This window comes from Haliotis asinina, chromosome 5 (genome assembly GCF_037392515.1).
Source record: "Haliotis asinina isolate JCU_RB_2024 chromosome 5, JCU_Hal_asi_v2, whole genome shotgun sequence".
Lineage (NCBI taxonomy): Eukaryota > Metazoa > Mollusca > Gastropoda > Lepetellida > Haliotidae > Haliotis > Haliotis asinina.
Window position 1 is genome coordinate 24,199,561 of NC_090284.1, and position 5,708 is coordinate 24,205,268.

Genomic DNA, 5,708 nt, shown 5'->3' on the forward strand with positions numbered 1-5,708 from the left:
TAATGAAAGTGGGTTTAAACATAAAAAAGTTGACAGAATTGGAAAAATGTTGGAAAAAAAACAATGAATGTTCCATGGTAGAATTACATTTTGGAGTGTTGATAGGAGGTTGCAGAAGTGGTCACTTAATCCATATTAAAAACCAATCAGATCAAGGCTAACTTGTTAATCTTTAGTCAAGTGTGGAGCACACAGACATGCAGTCTGTGAGAGCTGTACCTAACACTGCTTTCAAGTGTATTTCAATTACATACATGGCAGGTTAGAAGACAGCCCAAAGAGATATTCAGGGCCATTATTCTCAAAATGTTAGAATTCTTTGATCATAGCCAATGTGTTAAGAATGGGCTTAGGAAGTTTGTAGGGCTACAAAAATTTCAAGAAAAGCTAGCCCAGTTTTGTTGTGATCAGTTTGAGGAAGAAGCAGCTTTTCCCAGTCCTTGAGTTACTTGCAGGCAAGCATAAGAGTAGGAACGATGTAGGTCTGAACCCTTCATCATGTACATGCATCACCCTTGTAGAGGACAAACCAAAGTCAATCAAGTTACTAACATTTATCACTTTGGTAGAACCAGTAAAGCACAGATACTGTGCAGGTCAAGACATCTTTTACTTTTCTGCAGAGTGAGTGAGTGTGTTTAGTATTACGCTGCACTCAGAAATATACCAGCTATACGGTGGCGGTCTGTAAATAATCGAGTCTGGACCAGACAATCCAGTGAGCAACAACATGAGCATCGATCTGCGCAATTGGGAACCGATGACATGTGTCAACAAAGTCAGCTAGTCTGACCACCCGATCCCGTTGGTCGCCTCTTACGACATGCACACACAATATGAGAGTTGGTGAGGAATATTGGAGAGAATGCCAGCTATCCTACAATGCTACAGCAACACAGGTGGCAACCAACCACGTGTACGCGAATTGAGATTCAAAGTCATGTTTAACAGTATTTCCAAAGTCCCTCCATTCCTGCAAGAGATGGGAGGAAAGCTCTACACATGACATCACACAAGCACAGTGTGATGACAAGTCAGGGATTACACCCAGAACTCTGAGCAGCATACCTGAACTAGTAGCATTAATTTGGACCATCCTTCAACGAGGCAGGACAGCCAAATATAGATAAATCTGCATGCCTGCACTATTACTGAAGTTAGCACTACTTTCTTACCTTACACTGGAGGAAGTTTTGGCATTAAAGCAAGCACACATGAAACAGAATTCCTAAAGGTTTGGAATTTACATATCAATATTTAAAGATGAGTGCTCCAATCAGTGAGGGAGTGAGAGATTCCAGCAATATCATGGCAGGAAGCACCAGAAGGAGGCTTCACACACTGTACTTATGTGGGGACAAGAACCCAGGTCTTCAGAAGCGAACGTTTTAACCACTAGACAACCTCTGGTCCAAAAAGAGTATTCAACTTCAAACTACAAGCTGACTAGTAATGCTAAATTGAAGCCTACTATCACAGTTAAACGTCAATGTTTAATCTTTTTCTCTTTGTAAAATACTGAATCTTGTTACCATATGAAACCTGTTTCAAGAACTTCCTGGGTTTTTTTTCGACATGTACCAATAAAGTAAAAGGATCATCAGATATGCAAATGTACAATTTTTTTCCTCTGCAATCATATCACAGTGACCTGTGCCACGTTTTGGAAGAACCATTAATTCACATGAGATTAAAAAAAAAAAAAAAAATCACATGAATTTGGAGAATATATACTACCCAGGAGTTGTCAAAGGACACTCAATTTTTTCAATGATTCATTAATTAGTCATGCAATGACAGTAGTTACATGAAAAAGACCTTCTTTACCCATTTGTATACAAGTATATCTTTGGTACTATGTTCTTCACCATCACAGCTGCTCTTAACTTCAACTTGGCCTCAAATGTCACAGATAACAACTGCCTCGAAACAAGGGGATGGTGTTGACACAGTAAGATTCATAATTGGGGCCTTAAGGATTGTTGGTCTTGCCAACTGATGTTCTCTGTAGATATCCATGGTGGAAGACAAGTCCATAGTTAAATTCCAAAATCACAATTTGAGCTGTATACATCTCCTGAATTAATGAAAATATTTCATGCTAACATAATTCACGAAATTTATTAATCTCTGGTGAGAGTCAGAAAATTGTACAAACTGGTTTTTAAGTAGATTGTCAGGATTGTCATCTCAATGATAAAAAACATGAAACTGACATTTGTCAGAGGATTATGCTGTTACCTCCTGGACAAAGTCAAAAACAAAACAAGTTTCAAGTCTCCAAAAGTGCACTTCAAGCAATTTACATATATTTTCAATGACAGGTCAGTAGAAGATATTTTGATGACATAGTTCTACGAGTAAACTGGACCCAAAACATTCTGAATGTTTAACATCAGATTTATGAAAAGGACCACTAAAACTGTGTGCTTAATCATGACCCTTGGTACTTATTAGATGGTCAGTTCACTTATGTATGACCTTTAGGGTTTCAGCAAAACCTCCTATGGAACCATCAGGCTATGGATCATAATATGAGCTAACTTGTATTCGAGGACATGGCTAGCAGATCCCAGCAACAAAGGGACACAACTCTGTGCAGCAGATTATACATAGCACCTTAGGCCACTGCATCCCCAAGATTCTGCTCGCCAATGAATTTAATAAATGTAACATAACCCAGATCCCAACCAAGTAAAAATGTTTGTCTGATTGACATTAAGTCCAATCAAAGCAGTATCACTCACAAGCTAGGCAAGGATCCATTTTGACAGAAGCTGATGCTCTCCTGACTACAAATGCTGACTAATATCACAAAGGGACAAGTGATGAATGCTAACATCAAACTGTACAGCAATCAGTTGCATACAAAGGTGTAACGATACGGCAACAGACCATTCATCCGTACATTATCAACAGGGGAAAAGGGTAGTGCTCTTATATATTTCTATGTAAATTAAGTAAGTTTTCAAAATTGCATCCAAAATTCATTCTGATGGGACAATTTTGTAATGTTAAAACAACAAGCTTGCTTGTGATGAGAAAACCATGTGCTGTAACTGTTTCATGTACATGAACATTGACACCAGTGATATTGTTTGTGTTGTCAACAGTGTTCGAAATTAACTTTAGCCTGTAGCAACCTGGTTTAAAAATAGGTAGCAATATCCCTTACCTGGTGGCAGCATTCTTTCGTATTGCTGTTAATCCCTCCCTCTCAGTCCCTTACTGACTTTGGCCATATGTAACTGTATAAGTCTCCTGACCCTCTCCACTCACCCACCATCACTTCACTAGTGATTTACAGGATCAAATTCTCTGTAAGTCTGTGGGCCTGCAAGTTTGATTTTCATCAAATCTTTAATTGTACAGTGTTCCCAGAAATTATTGAGAAAATCTTTGTTTTTTTTCTAATGATGCTAAGATTGGAAAAAGGGCTTTCACTATGCACTAAGCATACTAAATAAGGGAGACAACTCTTGAAGGCTTAGAAGGCAGCTCATTACGTCAAGAGTTATCTCCCTTGTCTGAGCAGACGGCTTCCTGTGTTGACATGGCAGAATTTACAGCAAGAGAGAAAAGAAAGCTCATTCTAGATGATTTTGAAAGGGGTGAGGCTGATGCTAAAGTGTTAGCTTGCAGACATGGTATTCCTCTGTCTACAGTATACAGAACTTGGAAGAATATTCAAACAGGAACCAGGATAGAGCACAAAGCAGGGGCAGGTCGGCCTAGGAAATTCAGTGTTGTGGATCGCTGAAGACTGTCAGTAGGGGCAAATTGAAAAGTGTTGAGAACATCAGAAATGAAATGATTAGCAGAGGAAGTCCTCAGGTATGGAATGAAACTGTTAGGCAGGAATTACAGAGACTTAATTGGGTGAAAAAACGTGGAATTCCCTCGCCGTTGATGAAAGATGCACAAAAGGAAAAACGTTTAAACTGGTGTCGGGCTCATGAAAATCAAGATTGGGATAATGTTTTCTTTTCGGATGAAAGTTCTGTTTGGCTTTTCCCTAATTGTGTGAAAATTTGGACCAAAGATACTGTCAAACCTATCTACCAGCGACCAAAACATAGCCCGAAGTTTCACATGTGGGGTGGCATATCGGCTCGCGGAGTGACGCCATTGTGTGTTTTCACGGGAAACGTGACAAAAGAAAGATACGTTGACATTCTAAATGGTCACCTTCTTCCGACAGCACAAACATTGTATGAAGATGATAGGATTTTCCAGCATGATAATGACCCAAAACACACTGCGCGCTACACAAAACAGTGGTTGTCAGGCGAAAATGTTCAAGTTTTAGACTGGCCCAGTTACAGCCCAGACCTAAACCCAGTTGAGAATGTGTGGGGAGTCATGAAGGACAGAATAAACCAAAAGGGACTGAGAAATATTGAAGATATGAAGGCCGAGGTGGTCCAATATTGGAATACCCTGTCACACGATTACCTACAAACTTTCATGGGTAGTGTACCTGTTCAGGCATGCATTGCTGAGCGAGGAGGTCTAACAAAGTACTAAAACAAGACTGAGACTGTAAAAGCATGATGTTTTAACATGTTTATGTAAGTAAAACGCCAGAAGTTAATAAACGTAATGAGTTACATGACGCAACATGATTCTCAATAATTTCTGGGAATACTATATCTGTCTGCAGTCTACATCTCCGTCAAGAGGAGATCTATCCTTTGAAAATGAAACTAACTGATGAACGTAAATGGTTTCACTAAAAAAATACCTGGTAGCAAGTTGTTGCTACTGTGTTTTCCTTTCAGGTAGCAAAATAGAATTTTAAATATCGAATTTGCCACTGCAAAGTAATTTCGAACCTTGGTCAAGACAACATTTCCAGAATTAATGAGATTTGGCTGATTAATGCATATGGTAAGTAAAGTTGAAGTTCATCATTTAAAGGTATATCAATACTTCTCAAATGGTGATAAAAAACCTGGAGCAAACAAATTTTTAAAAAATGAAAAAACTGGTAATGCTGATCAGCCCAGAGGTTCTGAAAAACATAGTTGAGAAATAAAAGCAAAAGCCTTTACAATTAGAGAATATTGCAAGTATAAGGTGTCCAAACAAGGAGGTTATTACAAACAATATATATTTCATATGTGTATTTTGGTGTATTAAGACGGTTGAAGTGATAGTACCGTATCGCAAACCCCTATGTGCAACTTTAACTGGAGACTAACACCATCATGTAGACTACTACAGCAATCAGCTTCATGTGACAACAGTGTTCACACGTTCAGTCTATACAAAACTTCAGCATCAAGACAAATGTGGAACGCAACATTGTTGACAAATACACACATGAAATGAAACAAAAATCGTACAGTTGGTTTAAAGAGGGAGGGGGAGGGTTACATATTCTCATTTACCTTCATTTACATACATTTGATACACTGGGTTTTAAGTTTTAAGTTTAAAGTAAAACATAACAAATTATAAAAGAATCTGAAATCAAAAGGTAAAAACAAATTCACAAACAGAACATGGAAGTATTTAAAATGCACGTTATTTCAGCAAGTAACAAATAAAAAATTCAAATCTGTGCATTGTTAGATTTGTGACAAAAAAGGATTGCCTCATTAGAAATGTTCACAGCCATATGAACAATCCCTTCTGTTTTCTCACCTTGTAACAATTTCATCAAAATCTTTGTCCATTCAAGGGAATACAATGCTGAGATATTT